Source organism: Macaca mulatta, chromosome 6 (genome assembly GCF_049350105.2).
Source record: "Macaca mulatta isolate MMU2019108-1 chromosome 6, T2T-MMU8v2.0, whole genome shotgun sequence".
Lineage (NCBI taxonomy): Eukaryota > Metazoa > Chordata > Mammalia > Primates > Cercopithecidae > Macaca > Macaca mulatta.
The window spans coordinates 64,388,875-64,405,587 of NC_133411.1; the positions used below are offsets into that span (position 1 = coordinate 64,388,875).

Below are 16,713 nucleotides of genomic sequence, written 5' to 3' on the forward strand. Positions count from 1 at the left end.
TGTCTTCTGCTGAGACATCCAAATTCTTCGACCTCAGTTCCAAGGCTGCTTACACATTTTCAGATATCTTTATAGCAATGCCCCACTCCTCAGTACCAATTTTCTGTAGTAGGTCATTCATTCTTGCATTGCTATAAAGAAATACCTGAGATGGGGTAATTTATTTTAAAAAGAGGTTTAATTGGGTGATAGTTCTGCAAGCTATACAGGAAGCATAGCAGCAGCTGCCTCTGAGGAGGCCTCAGGAAGCTTCCAATAATGACATAAGGCAAAGGGGGAACAGGCACATCACATGGCAAAAGCAGGAGCAAGAGAGAGAGAGACAGTGAGAGTGAAGGGAGGTGCCACACACTCTTAAATGACTAGATCTCATGAGAATTCACTATCATGAAGAAAGCATCAGGCCATGAGGAATTCACCCCCATGATCCAAACACCTCCCACCAAGCCCCACCTCTAGCACTGGGGATTACAATTCAACATGAGATTTGGGCAGGGACAAATATCCAAACTACATCAGATGCTTCTAAATTTATATGGAAATATAAAAACTAGAATGGCCACAGTAATCTTTATAAAAGAAACAAAGTTGGAGAATTTAAACTACCAGATTTCCAAACTTACTGCAAACTAATCCATAGTAATCAAGGTGCTGTGGTGTTGTCACCAAGATAGACTAAAAGATCTGAGGAAAAGAAGAGAGAAAGAGAAAGAGAAATCAAAGAGAAATAGAAACACATATACAGTCATGCACTCATAAAAACATTTTGGTCAATGACAGACTGGATATGTGATAGTGATCCCGTAAGTTTATAATGGAGTTGAAAAATTCCTATTGCCTAGCAACATCATAGTGCAGCACTCACCGATTTGTGGGGATGCTGGTGTAAACAAACCTACTGTACTGCCAGTCCTACAAAAGTATAGCACAGGCCAGGCAAGGTGGCTCACACCTGTAATCCCAGAACTTTGGGAGGCTGAGACAGGAGGACTGCTTGAGTCCAGGAGTTCAAATGCAACTGGGGAAACATAGTGAGACCCTGTCTACAAAAATTTTTTAAAGTAGCCAAGTGTGCTGATGCACACCTGTGGTCCCAGCTATTCAGGAGGCTGAGGTGGGAGAATCACTTGAGCCCAGCAGGTAGAGGATGCAGTGAACTGTGATTGCACCCCTGTACTACAGCCTGGGCAGCAGAGTGAGATCCTATCTCTAAAAAGAAAAAAAAAGTATAGTACATACAATTATGTACCCTTTATAATACTTGATAATGATAATAAATGACCGTGTTACAGGTGTAAGTGTTTACTATACTAAATTTTTAATCTTTAATTCAGAGTGTACTCCTACTTATTTAAAAAAGTTAACTGTAAGATAGCCTCAGGCAGGCCCTTCAGGAGGTATTCCAGAAGATATTGTTATAATGGGAGATGACAATTCCATGCATGTTATTGCTCCTGAAGGCCTTCCAGTGGGACAAGATGTGGAGGTGGACGACAGTGATACTGATGATCCTGACCCTGTGTAGGCCTAGGCTAATGTGTGTGTTCGGATCTTAGTTTGTAACAAAAAAGTTTAAAAAGCAAAAAAAAAAAAAAAAAAAAGGCTTTTTTTAAAATAGAAAAAAAAAGCTTATAGAATAAGGATATAAAGAAAGAAAATATTTTTGTACAGCTATACAATGTGTTGTGTTTTAAGCTAAGGGTTTTCACAAAAGAGTCAAAAAGTGTCTAAAAATTCAAAAGTTTATAAAGTAAAAAGTTACAGTAAGCTAAGGTTAATTTAGTATTGATAGAAATTGTTTAAAGAAATTTAGCATAGCCTAAGTGTACAGTGTTTATAAAGTCTATAATAATGTACAGTAATGAGCTGGGCCTGCACATTCACTCGCCACTCACTCACTGACTCACTCACAGCAACTTTCAGTTCTGCAAGCTCCATTCCTGTAAGTGCCCTGTACAAGTGTGCCATTTTTTATCTTTATACTGTATTTTTACTGTATATTTTCTATGTTTAGATGCACAAATATTTAGCATTGTGTTATAATTGCCTATAGTATTCAGTAGAGTACCATGCTGTACAGGTTTGTGGCCTAGGAGCAATAGGCTGTTCCATATAGCCTAGGTGTGTGGTAGGCTAGGTTCGTGTAAGTACACTCTATGATGTTCGCACAAGGATGAAATCACCTAACAATACATTTCTCAGGACGTATCCCTGTCAAGTGATGCATGACTGTATACAGATATTGATTTTCAACAAAGTCACTAATAAAAATCAATGAAGAAAGGAAGGTCTTTATATTAGGTTGGTGCAAAAGTAATTGTGGTTTTTGTGATGGAAAGTAATGGCAAAAATTGCAATTACTTTTGCACTAACCTAAATAAATGATTGTGGGAACAGCTGGATATTCAAATGGAAAACAATGAACCTTGACCTCTTTTTCACATCACATCAAAAATTAATTTGAATAGACATAAACATGAAAGCTAAAACAATAAAACTTGTAAAAGAAAACATGAAAATATCTTCACTAACTTGAAACAGGCAGAGTTCTTAGATACTAAAACATTAATTACAAAAGAAAAATTGATAAATAGTACTTAAATTCACAACTTCTGCTTATCAAAAGATACGAATGAAAAGATAAGCCATTGACTAAGAAAACATGCGCAATAAAATATCTAACAAAGGTTTATCTATTCCATTATATCGATCACGTTTCTATCTGAAATCTATCATATTATTCCAGATATGATATCTGAAATTCGGTAGTTTAAGTTCTCCATGATACATATCAGGAATATATTTTTTAAATTAATAATAAAAAGACAAGCAACCCAACTTGAATACAGGTAAAATGCCCAAATAAGCACTTCACAAAAAATAGTATATATAAGTAGCCAATAAAGGTATAAAAAAATGCTTGACATTATTAGTCATCATCGTAATGCACATTAAAACCACACGAGATATCACAATACACACTGCAGAATGGTCAAGGAAAAAGGACAATATCAACTATTGTCAAGGATGTGAAGCAAGTGGAAATCAAATACATTGCTGGTGAGAATGAGAACGTTGCAATTACTTTGGAAACATGTCTGATGATTTCTAATTAAGTGAGTTAAATAAACAGCATCAACTCCTTGACCTGACAATTCTACTATTAGCTGTATAATCATGATACATGAATACATATGCCCACAAAAGACTTGTATAACAATGCTCATGAAAACTATATTTATAATACTAAAAAGGTAGAAATAGCGCAAATGTTTATCAATAGGAGAATGGATAAGCAAATTGTAGTATATACAATGGAACTACCTACAATTTGTGGTATACAATACAGCAATAAAAAGAAATGAACTCATTGGCCTATAACAATATGGATACAATTTTTAAAAATTCCTTTAACTGAAAGAAATCAACCACTATGGAGGACAACTTTTAAATTATATTTGAATTTCAAGAACAGGCAAAACTAGTATCGGAGATAGAAGTAAGAATAAATGTTATCCTGGGCTAGGAAAGTGGGGTGTTATTGACTGGAGAAGGTCATGAGCTAACTTTCAGCAATGATGGAAATACGTTTTACGTCTGGATCTGGGTGATGGTCACATGAATATATAAATACATAAAAAGTATTTGAGCTGTATACTTCAAATTCTGCATTGTATAATATAAAAATTGTATGTCAATAAACACTGAAAAAGTCAAAATAGTATTAGAAATTCCTTTTTCTAGTCAGATAGAAACCCCCACTCCACTTCCGCTGAATCCCCACCAGAAAACCTTCAACATTCTACTATGTCCTGTTTGGAGAAGTATATCCGCTAATCCTTCTTTGTTGAGATTACTGAATAATTCACTTATCTAACAGCTTGGAAGGCATCCACCATATACTTCACAGAGTGGAGTTGAATTTGTGGAGCCACAGATGGAGGACAACCACTTTATCCCTAGAGCATATCTGCCCCACAATTGGGTCAGGGCTGGCAGCCTGGGCTCCTGAGTGGAACATAGGAGGAGCTAACTCCCAACCATACAACCAAACTCCTGGTTCAACTAGAAATTCGGGGGTAGGTGCCTCACACAGGGACAGGAGCATGAGTGGGGAGGTGGGAGAGCCTTGCCTTGGCTTAATCCCTTGTCCTTTTTCTCATGGACTTGCTTGACAGAATGTGTGGTGGGGGCTGGGGAGGAGGCTCACCTTGACAGACAAAAGGCTGACAAATCACCTTCAAAGGAGTTGCGATAATTTGATGGGAATCATTTCTTCTCTGTGGAGTACCAAAGGAATGATGTACGGTAGTTGACTAACGGAGGGCGGTGTCAGAGCCAGCTTTGGAGGAAGGGAGGAAGGTTAGGAAAACAGGTTTCCCATGCACATGGGAACATGGAGTGGGTAGGGGGCTTGATGTATTTCCAGGGTCTGTGCTGGCTGAGAGCATCTGGTAGCACATTCTCCAGAGAAATTCTCCTAAATATTTTCCACATTTTCTATTCTATAAAAGGGAATAAGACCCAGGTGCTAAAGGCACAATCACATCTCGTTGGTGTTCACCAAGAATTGCATTCATTGTTTCTAAAGATACAGCAGCCAGTGTTTTTTTGCTGCAATTCCAGGCTCCAATGCAGAGAAGCCATGTTATGTGTACAACTTGCGTGAATCCCATTCTCCTGTTCCTTGTACCCTGTCTCGTTATCCTCAACTTCTAAGAATGCTGTTATCCTCGCTTACCTTAAATATTTGTAACCTTACACCAAGAAATATCAACAACTTTTAAAAAATTATTTACTTATGCCATTTTTATAATTAGGTACTTTGCTATTTAAGGCTTTCAGGGCAAACACAAAAAATTGTTTTGAGTTACAAAGTAAAATCTTAAACAAATGTACATAGAATACTCAAGAGTTTATTTTAAAAGTGATTAAAAACACACACCAACCCTAAGTGAATATCATTTCCTTTAAAATAATACCTAGGAAGGTACTTAATCCAACAGAAACTCCTCTTTTGCAATTGCCCCTAGAGCTAGTTCACAGCTGCACGTAACACAATAACAGATAAAATGAAACTCATTATTTTATAATTACAACTGTCTTTAATTAAAAAAGATGTTGGCCTAGCTTACAATCAAAATCAAAACCACCCTTAACAAGGATGACTGGCCATCACTGAGGCAATTGTAAAACACGCAGTTCAAAAGCGTGATATTTTTAAAAAGTGTGGCAAGTGATGGAGGATTACAAAAACAAGTGACAAGCCTCCCAAACTTTTCTCTCAAACTTGTCCTTTGAAGGAGACAGTAGTCATTTTTGATAACAAGACTCTTTTGTGAAATAAAATAAAAAAATAAGAAAAACCCACTGAATCTCACCGTGTTGTTCATTCCTTTTGCAGGTGAGGGCATACTGTGTATCATGCCATTGTTCTTGATCCCTTTTTATTTTTTAATATGAATGATCCCTTTTTATTTTTTAAAAACCATTTTGTAAATTTTTCCCATTGATAAATTGCTATAAATTAATTAAAGAGTTCAGAAAACACAGAAGAAAATATGATCATCTATTATTCCACCACAAGAGATTAATCATTTTAAAGGTGGGTTTTGCATATTACCTTAAAAATGATTAGAATAAAGCTGACATGGCCATGCTGGTTGAGATATTACATTTAGAAAAACGTGAAAGATCATTACTGAAGCCATGATATTTGTTTTGTAGAAACTGAATAGTGAGGGTAAAAATCAAGTTACAGTATTCTGTCTACAAGTCAGACTTCAGACTTCAAGTAAGAGTTTCCAAATATATGAGTGGCTTTGGCATTAGGGATTCTTAAGCATATCATTTAAAAAGCAGTGCCTTCTCCAGCTCAGAAAGCTATGTCCCACAAAGCAAAGCAAGCCAAAAGTTACTTGTCTTTCCAGAGAAGTTGGCAAGAGTGAAACAATAAAAGAGGTGATACCCATTAACTTTCCCTTCTGGATTATAGAGTGGGGGCCACTGCAACCTTTCATCCAATAGCCATGGTCATGGCCAAAGCCAAGCAATCTTGCCATCTTTGGGCTCCTGAAAAAAAGAGCTTCACTCTTCCCAAGGTTTACCTGTGAGGACCAAGGTAAGAAAGAAAACATTCTTGACAAATACCTGCCATAGTCCTAAAGTTCAAATCTTAAGTGTATTCACTAACCATTGTACTTGTAAGCCAACTGAGGTACACAGAATCTGAATTCCTCCAGCTATATTGCTGGAAATCCATATGAAACTCATTGAAAAAGCATTTCTCTTTACCACCTTCTTGCATTCCTTTGGCCATGCTGATGTCTGTCCCCTGTGTCTCAGTCACTGAGTTGGGTACCGACTTTATGGATCTGAGGCAGAGAAGGGTGGAATCTGGGTCGACAGGGAGACTTAGGAGATATGAGGATGTAGTGAAGGCTATAGTAATTGATGGAATAATGCCTCCAAGACAGAACATGTACAGTAAGAAGAGGAAAAGACAAAGATGGAGATTTGAGGAACCCTTGAAGTCTGACAGGGCATGGTTGTTCATAGGATTTAGAAACAAGAAACAGGGCATGCACAATGACACCCACATGGTGAAAGCATTCTATATGATCATTATCTGTTATAAAACTGTCTCCTTTATATTGAGCATCTCAATGGCAGGAACTTTGTCTTGTTTATCTTTGGGTTTTCCTTAGCACCTACAAATGCTTAATTGATGTCTAGAGGGGCAGAAGAAGGAGAGGGTAGAAGCAGAGAAAAGCAAGAAAATAGAAAACACAGAGTGGGAACAAGGAAGACAGGCAGGAAGAAATCAGCTGGAGAGGTGATATTCCACAAAGATCCTCTGTCCAGCCTGCTTGCTAGAAACCTAGAACTTCAGTGGCTAAGTCAATCTCTGAACAAGAAGAGGCATTGCCAAGAAGCTTGGGGGAACTGAAGGCCAATCTCAGGAAACTAGCCTGCAGAGTAGAAACAAAGAGTGTGCAGTGTTGTTTCTAGACCCACAGAAGAAATTGATAATAACTTCAGTAAGGTCAAGGCTTCTGATGTGAAGATACTTTCATCAGTTTTTCAGACTGCTTAAAGACAAGGCATTAAAATAGATCTTGAGGACTCAGTTGACCCAATACTGAAAAGAAGTCACTAAAGATTTGATAGCAGTAGATGATCACGTGATTGTGATTACATGTCACACTGGTGCACTGGCTTGCAGGAGGTAAGATTGTGAGGTGGCAAGGAAAGAGAATAGAGGTTCTGGTTTTCAGAGCACTAACACTGCATTGATAGCAATGATGGCAAAGGATGTTTTCCCAAATGCCTGTGGTCTGCATCTTCTAAAATCTACTATTTATTTTCTCCCAATCAAAGTTTATCTCCATTTGACTTTGTAGGTTCTTGAAGCTAATAAATTATGGAACTACTTGCCTAGAAAAATATTTTTGTGGAAAGAATTGTAATCTAGAGGAAACACTCACTGACTGAATTCCAACAAACATGTCCAATGGTATGGTTGAGTTCTTGCACTCTGCCCAAAGCCAAGAGATTTACCATGAATAGAAACCATTCAAAGCTCTTAATTCAACATTCTTGAACTGTGTTGCAAATTTGGTCCTCCCATAGGAAGGTGGGGTGAAGGACAGGGAGGGTTAGAAAAATCTTTTTATCTGGCCATACTTGAAATATTTGTTTAGTCTGGAGAAACCCAAATGATATAGTTTTTCAGATTCTGCACTTTTTCATTTTGGCTTTGTTTGTGTATGATATGTGCACCAAAAAACTGTCAAAGTACAAAACTCATTCTAGAGCAATTTAAAGTCTGCTCACGCTAAACAATGAGTTAAAATAGTGTGTTGCTTTTCTGTAGTTCCTTTCAAGCACAACATTAAATCTCTGGGTATTTATAGAAATTTCTGCAAGAACTCAGTCAGACAATACTTGCCCCATTTTCCCAATGGAAAAATATTTTGATACATAACATGGCCTATTCTTTTCAGTAGAGCCCTCATTCCCTGCCCAATTTTCCCCTCTACTCACCTTCCACCAACCTCCAAGAAAGGCAGCTGCCACCACACCCAGCTAATTTTTGTATTTTTAGTAGAGATGGTGTTTCACCATGTTGGTCAGGCTGGTCTCAAACTCCTGACCTCAAGTGATCCACACGTCACAGTCTCCCAAAGTGCTGGGATTACAGGCGTGACCCACCTTGCCTAGCCTGATTTCTATCTTTTGTATGGGTACATAGTATTTCATGGTTTATATGTACCACATTTTCTTTATCCAGTCTTTCACTGATGGGCATTTAGATTGATTCCATGTCTTTGCTACTATGAAAAGTGCTGCAGTGAACATTTGCATGCATATGTCTTTATGGTAGAATGATTTCCATTCCTCTGGGTATATACCCCGTATAGGATTGCTGGGTCAAATGGTCGTCCTGCTTTTAGCTCTTTGAGGAATTGCCATACTGCTTTCCACAATGGTTGAACTAATTTACACTCCCACCAACAATGTATAAGTGTTCCCTTTTCTCCATATCCTCACCAGCAGTCTAGACTTTTTAAGGGAAAGTTAGACTACCTATTTATATCTGAAAGTAACTAGAAAAGCCAAGGTATCTGCCACAGAACTGATCCACAGGCAGGCAAGGAAACAACAGAGTGTATTTCAAGAGTCAACAATGAGCGGGAATAAAGTTGCTTTCTATGTATACCCTACCGACTTCAACTTGTTCAATAGACTGCTTACAAATATGTACTACACACACCCATACATACATTATACTTCTATTCTCATGGATACTTATAGTCACCTAGATTCTCTGCAAAGACACAGTACAAACTGATAAAAGCAGTTTCCCCTGGGAAAGGGGAACAGATGTTTTTGGAGCAAGAGTGAGAGATAGTTTAAATTATGCCTTTTGGATTCTGATTATAAACACATAGTTTAAAAAAATCATTTAAATTCAAAATCTTTTAACTAGTATGGAAAGTAAAGCAAATAGAAAATTAAAATAGGAAAGTAATGTGGAGGCAGGCATAGGTTAGTTTACTAAACACATAACATAAAGTCTGATAAACTTGCTATGGAGTAGAAGGCAAATTTGGCTCTAAAGGTCTCTGGTTACCAGCGTGAAGAAAGAAACAGCACAATTTCCAGTGTTCATCAGGAAAAACAAACCATTTGCTCAGGACAAGCAAAGCTACTTCTAGAACTAAAACCAGAGTTAAATTTCTCCTATGGATTCTCTCTTTTGAGTCCCCAAAAGTAGTGAAGAATACCTTCCCTAACCTCGTTATTATAAACATAGGGCAAAACTAATAGCGTTGCCAATCTTATGATGTTTGTTATTGTTAGTAACAGGAGCTAAAGGTGATATGAACCAGGGCTCATTATTGGCTTTGTAGGTGAATCAATAAAATCACGGCAGTTATTTGGCGTTAGTAGAAGTAATGAGAAGAAAATTAAGTGGTCTTGTTACCAGTGGAAGAGACCCGAGTTACCAGCAGTGAATCCATACGGATCCACAGCAACTTCAGTCCTTGCTGCCTCAGAAGAAAGAATTTGACTGAGTGGCATACAGCAGAAGAAGAGACCAAGGCAAGTTTCCAGGCAGGAGTAGAAGTTTATTTAAGAAGCTTTAGAACAGGAAAGAGAGGAAAATTCATTTGAAGGAGACCCAAGCAGGCGCTTGAAGGTCCAAGAAAGAAAAGAGAGCAAAAGAAGACAGCAAAAAAGAGGGGCCTTTAACCTTGATCCTAGGACTTTATAGGCTCGCCTTTTTCCCATGATTCTTCCCTTAGGGTGGGCTTTCCACATGCCCAGTGCTTTCCCTACCCTTTGGAATTGAGCATGCACAATGTATTTAGGAAGTCATACACATGCCCATCTGAGGCTTTCTTCCCTTTTCTGGTGGAGTGTGCCCCCGGAAGATCATACTTCACCATTTTTGTCTCTTAACACGCATGCCCAGGAAGTTGCTTCTCCCTGGGGCCTGCATTCAATTAACATTTTGATGTTAACAGGTGTGGACCATCAGGAAATGGCCTCTCCCTGGAGCTGCCAAATACATATTTTTAGAGAGGCAATGCAATAATTGCCAAACCATCACCCAACATTTCTACTGGGTGGGGGGAGGACCCTCTCCTGCCCGGCTCATGCCTAATTACCTGTAACAGTCTATGGCCCTGAATCGTTAGACTGCTCCTACTTGAAATTCACTCAATCTTCAGAGTCAGATGCACCCAACTGTCCATCAAAGATTTAAGTTCACAACAGGTTGTCTTCAGATAATTTTTGAGCTTTGAGGCCTGTGCACTATGCAATGAATGAATGATATAGTTGCACAGAATGTTCACCTAAATATCTTCACTACAAGCTACAGTAAATGTGAATCACCTACCACTACTTGCTGATGTGAATGGATAAAACAAAAAGACCGACCATACCAAGTGCTGATAAGGATGTGAAGGAACTGGAACTCTTATAAGCCACTCATGGAAACAACCAGATGATGTGACTACTTCGGAAAATTGCTTGACAGTTTCCTTAAAAGTTACACATACAGCTACCATCTGGGCTAGCCATTCTACCCCTAAGTACTTACCCAAGAAAAAAGGGAAAATGGCCAGGTGTGGTGGCTTATGCCTGTAATCCCAGCACTTTGGAAGGCCGAGGCGGGTGGATCATGAGGTCAGGAGTTTGAGACTAGCCTGACCAACGTGGAGAAACCCTGTCTCTACTAAAAATACAAAAATTAGCCGGGCATGGTGGTGTGCGCCTGTAATTCCAGCTTCTCGGGAGGCTGAGGCAGGAGAATCACTTGAACCAGGGAGGCAGAGGTCATATTGAGCCAAGATTGTGCCACTACACTCCAGCCTGGGCAACACAGCCAGACTCTGTCCCCCCAAAAAAAAAGAAAAAAAAAGGGAAAATGTGTCTATACCACACTTGTAGACAAATAGTAGCAGCTTTATTTGTAATAGCCAAAAACTGGAAGCAATCCAAACATCCATCAACAGGTGAATGAATAAACAAATCGTGATATGTTCATACAATGGGACAACAGTAAAAAGAAATTAACTATTGATACATGTAAATCAATGGTTGAGTGGTTCTTATGCCTCAAGAACTTTACACTGTTTCATTTAAGTCCCACGTCTTCCCTGTAAGGTAAATACTATTGTTCTCCTCTTTGTAGACTTGAGAAAACTGAAGATTGGAGAAGGTCAGTAATTTGTCTGGGGTTACCCAGCTGATGAGTGGGTGAGACACAGACCAAGTCAGTCTGACACAGAGTCTTCACACACACTGTGTAGCAGGGAGCAGGACTGCTTTGAGCCCCTTGGACCTACGAACCCCTTCAAGGTGAGGCAGTACCACGCAGGAGATGAACTCCAATAACAAGAAAGGGTTCAGGGATAGTGCAGAGAAGGCAACTTTGAAAGAGGAAGACATTTTTTCTTTCTTTGGATAATGCCCAGATGACTCACCCTTTCTCCTCTCTCAGCTCCAAATCTTCAGGTCTTAATCTTGCTGTGTCAGATCTGGGGACCCATTAGAGTGCTCCCCAGAGAGGTTGTCCTTCTGTCTCAAAGCACAGGTTAGGACAAGCAGCAGCTCCATTTGGGCATCTATTCCTGAAGCGAGCTGCAATTTGATATTCTTTTACTGTTTACTTCTGCTTTAATTACAGGGTGGGGGAAAGAGCTCCTAAAGTTTGCCAAAAACTTTGGTGATTTTTAAAAAGTCCTTCTTTACTTTCCAATTATTCAACTCTGCTGGGAAAGGCAATAGGAGCGCTTTTGGAACTGAGCTTGCTGCTGAGTTGCCAGGGTTTGGAGATCTCTGCAAAGGTCATTGTTTTTTGTAAAGGTCATTGTCTTTTCACGAAAACCCCGGTAAAGCATGCCAACGCAGGAAAGCCACCAGCTTGCCAAATGTCCGGTGTCCCAGTCACCTGCTCTTCCTGCCCTAGGAAGGATGTGAGATGATCTCTGGAGTAAAGACATCAGATGGGGTTTGTTCCTTTCTTGCTCTTAAATCAGCTGCAAAATGCACGAACAAAGCACACACAGGATGATTCTCTGAGCCCTGTGCCGCCTCCTCGTTAAAGGCCAGCAGCTGCTGGGTGTTGCACAGAGCGAGATAAGCAATACGACATTTGTAGCCATTCACATCCTGAACGTAGAGCATTGTGTTCTCAACGGAATTTCTGAGGCTTCAAGCCCTGAAGAATACCCAACAAGTGAAAATACACAGAAAGGGTGTGCTCTGGACAGGGGTCTTGGGTGGGGTGGAGGATACACAGCAGGAGGGGCAGGCAGAATCCAGCAACCAAGTCACGAGTCACTAGCTCTTCAGAAAAGTGGCTCTGCTGACAAGAGAATTAGGGCAGGATGATTTTGGCAAGCCCCGTGTTGTGTTAGCTGCGCAAACTTTTTCTGTTCTCTTATGTAGCCTCTTAACAACTGGGTGGGGGCATCTTTTCACATTTCATGAAGAGGCTGATTCCTGTCAGATGTTTAGCAAAAGGCTTCCATATTAGGTTTATCAAGCACACACAATTCCAGATGCAACGTGGAGTCCGTTTAGTTTGAGAAGATTAAAATGTGCCGTTTCCTGCCATTGGCAGCATTTTCATTTTTCCTCTTTCCTTACAGTTTTCTCATGTTACTTGAAGTGACTCTTACCCTTATCTTTACACTGTGTTTTAAAGAAAATTCCGGGGGAGAGGATAAAGGACCCGAGTGTCACCGGGAGCGCCTGACTGGAAGCCGCTAACCTGTGTGAGCGCGTCCTGATCAGAGTTATTCTCCTCCCCGTTGGATGCCTCTGATTTACCTCTCCATGGGCAGATACTAATTTCAAACCCATGGCCTTAAGATTATTTCAGTGACTTCCCTTCCATCTTCCTGCCTCCTCCAATAGCCCCGATGTCCCTATTCCTCCCCTGACAAGCCTACGTCAGTCACCCACCACAACAAACACAAATACAGCTCTCCACAGGTCTCTCACGAAGGGCCTGCACAGACCCCACACCCACCAACCCCCACACCTGGGCCAGTGCCCCAGGAATGTTATCATCATCTGAGAGAAGGGCTAGGACAGGCCACCCAAATACAGTAGTGACTGTACTGTACTGACAGAAGCAACAACTCAGGATATGTGTGTGTATGTGTGTGTGTGTGTGTGTGTGTATCCATATATCCTCTTCAAAGGAGGTATCCCTAGAGAAATATATGTATATAACTAAATATATGAAAACTTTAGCTTAATGTAGATTTAAATACATGTAGATACATGTATATATATTCTTTCCCCTATCCCATCCATTCATTCATTTATTCAGCTTAAATTCGTTTAGTGTTTGCTGTATGCCAAGCACTGTTCTAGGTAGTGAAGACTCAACAGGAAGAAAGAGCCAGGTGAACACTGGCTAGGCAGTGAAGACTCAACAGGAACAAACCACATTTCCTGCACTTTGATAGGAAATGTTGGTAATCCTACATTTGGTAGAGTAAGACAAAAACAAACACATAAATGTATATTTCCGGTTATGATAGGGGATATGAAGAAAAAGCAAGAAGGGAGGTAGGAAGTGATGGGGATTGAGGGTGATGTTTTAGATGGGTGGTCAGGGAGGCCCTTGCTCAGAAGGGGACGGCTGAGTGGAAAGCTGAAGGAAGCAAGCATGAGCCATAAGGACAACAGAGTGGACACCTAGGAGAGGAAAAAGCACTTGCAAATGTCCTGTTTGGGAGCATGCTTCTTACTCTCAAGAAGCAACAAAGAGGCCAGGAGTAGAAAGAGTAAAGGGGAGCAGTAGGAAATGAGGTAATAGGAGAGGGGCCCAGAATGAGAAAGGCAGACTCTGGCAAGCTCTGAGCAGAGGAGAGGCACCGTCTACTGGCATAGCAGGATCACTTTGCCTGCTGAGTAGGAAGAGGTTGAGCAGTCAGCGACAGAAGCAGGGAGCCTAGTTTGGAGGCAGCTGCAGTAATCCAGGTAAGAGGTGATGGAGCTGGGATAAGGTAGCAGTGAGGGAGGTGGGAGTGGAGAGTTTCTGGATATATTGAGGAGAGCTTCAGGACGTGCTGATGGACTGGGCTTGCGGGATGGCCTTGGTCCTGAAACTCCTGGCAAGGCAATAGGCCCAGCTGTCAGCTCAGAGGGTGCAAATGCATCAGAAATCAAGGCCTCTTGGATTCTGGCTCTTAGGCAAGAGGTAAAGACCCCATTTATTTAGCACCTACTATGTGTCAGGTGCTGCCTTAGGTATTTTCACAGAAACTTCTTCCTCACAAATCTGAGACAGGTTTGACTACTTCCACTTCATGGGTAAGGAAACCAGAATCTCAAAGAAGGTCAATCAGTCAGGGACAGAGATCTGAACCTGTGTCTACCAGTCCCCAGGGCTGTTAATCGGAGCCCCTTACAGAGGGAGAGCCTAGCAGAGAGGCTCAGGGGTCGCTGCAAGCTCAGCAAAGGGAGGCGCCAGAGTAAGGGAACCCTCACACCCTCCCAGGCAGCGGCAGATTCACACTAGAGCTCCAGGGTGGAGCTGCAAGTCACGGGTTTGACCTAGCACCAAGCTTCCTCAGCAGGATCCAGGATGTAGCTGCTGGGGCTGCAGCCACCAGAAGCAGGAAAGCCAAATGGGGACAGTCAAGAGATCCAGGTGACCCATCCAAGCCCCAGGCCCGGCTTTCCTGCGTCAGAGGGAGGGTGCCACCAGGTGCTGCCCACCGCCCCTGTAGTCAACACCCTCCAAATTTAGTTTCCACATTTCAGCCTCCACACACCAAAACTTTCAGCTAGCCATCCTGGGAGGAGCCCTGAGGTCGCTGCCTCTGGGCTGGCTGGGGCCGATTGGAGGAAATGGGCCTGCACTCAACACTTGTGCACCTGCACTGGGCGTTGTGTATTTCTCCTCTGGTTGCCAGAGCAACAGAAACAACAGTGGCTGCCGAAACCCCCTTAACACCACAGCCCAGGCTGACCCTGACCAATGGCAGCCAGACCTTGCATCTTGGCCTCTTCCCTTTTCTCTCACCCCCCTGAAAGTATCTCCTCTGAAACCAAAAATTTAACCGGCCTCTCTCCCTGAGCTGAAACGGTTCTCACAGCTTGCCCAACTCTGAGCTCTTCCTGACACGCCTGGGTTTCTGCCTGTCAGCACCCCAGGGAGAGGGTGGGACGCCCAGATCCAGGCATGGAGCAGAATGTCGCCTAGGGAGAGCGCCGGGAGCCTCCTCCTCAGAACCACTGCGGAGCTACTTTACTCCAAACAACCTAAGTAAAGTGGGCAGTTTCCCAAGGTGTGGCCCCAGCTGCTGACCCCAGAGTTTGTACTCAAACCCCCGTGGGCCTGACTACTGCCCTTATTGACAAATCCTATCTCATCAGATGCTCGGGGGCTGTAGGTCTTCATTCCATGTCAGGAATGCCCCACTTTGAGAGGACTTGTGATTGTGGTAATTTATGACACCAGCTGCTGTGAAAATGACTGGGAAATGGGCAAATTGCCCTGCCTGTAAACTTACAAATGGACATCCAGGACCAGAGATGCCCTTGCTCTGAAGCAAGCACCCATATCGCACTGCCTCAAACTGTAGGGTGCTGGGCTGGCTCACGTTTCATCTCTCAGGTTGCTGTTCAAGTTGCAACCAGAGAATTTCATGTGCTGAGCTGGGAAACAGGACACCAGGGTCCTTCCCTCCATTCTGTGAGTATCCACCACAGGAGTAACCCTTGAGGGTGAGGGAAGAGGGCACCTCTCTGCTGTTTTGTTTAGTTATCTCCACAACCCCACAAGTTAAATATAGCATTTTCCACACGTGTGCAACTGAGAAAATCAAAGTTCAGTGAGGTTAAGTGACTTGTCTGAGATTGCACAGGGAGCAAGCAGCAGGATCAGGATTTGAATCCAGATTTCCTATCTCACATTATATTGCAGAGGCATATTTAAAGTCTTTATTAAAGGGCTCGTTTCCTTGATTATCCCACGCAATAAACAAAATCATAGGTACTCTATTAGTTTGCCAGGGCTGCCATAACACAGTATCACAGTCTGGGAGGCTAACAACAGGAGTTTATTGTCTCACGATTCTGGAGGCTAGAAGGCCAAGATCAAGGAGTGGGCAGGGTTGGCTACTTCTGAGGCCTCTCTCCTTGGCTTGTAGTGGCCGTCGCCTCCTCCCTGGGTCTCCACATGCTCTTCCCTCTGTACATGTCTATGTCCTACTCTCTTCTTATGAAGACACCAGTCACATTGGTAATCCTAGCGGGACCATTCCAGTGACTCCATTTAATCATAATTACCTCTTTAAAGACTCTCTCTTCAAATGCAGTCACATTCTGAGGTATCAGAGATTAGGACATATGAATTTGGAGGGGGAAGATACAATTCACTCCATAACACATACCAAGCCCTGTCTTTTCAATGCCTGGTTTAGCTCCTCAATAATAAAATATAATAACAATATTCTCAATATAAATAAATATGGTAGGCATTCAAATGATCATGAAAAAAGAAGGCTTTTACTAAAAATTAGTTGTCTTTCTTCTTTTTATTTTTATTTTTTGAGACACGATCTTGCTTGTTGCCCAGGCTGAAGCGCAGTGGTGTAATCTCAGCTCACTGCAACCTCTGCCTCCCAGGCTCCAGGGATCCTCCCACTTCAGCCTCCTGAGTAGTTGGGA

The 16,713-nt window shown here is 41.7% G+C and overlaps 1 long non-coding RNA gene across 2 annotated transcripts in view; it reads right to left on the bottom strand.

The window, feature by feature from the left end:
* LOC144341424 (uncharacterized) overlaps window positions 1-12,217 on the bottom strand; it is a 127,539-nt gene extending 115,322 nt beyond the window's left edge. For both annotated transcript variants that reach the window (XR_013418344.1, XR_013418346.1), the window contains exon 1: window positions 11,502-12,217. This is a non-coding gene — a long non-coding RNA (uncharacterized LOC144341424). The remainder of the gene's footprint in view (window positions 1-11,501) is intronic.
* Window positions 12,218-16,713: the final 4,496 nt, after the last annotated feature.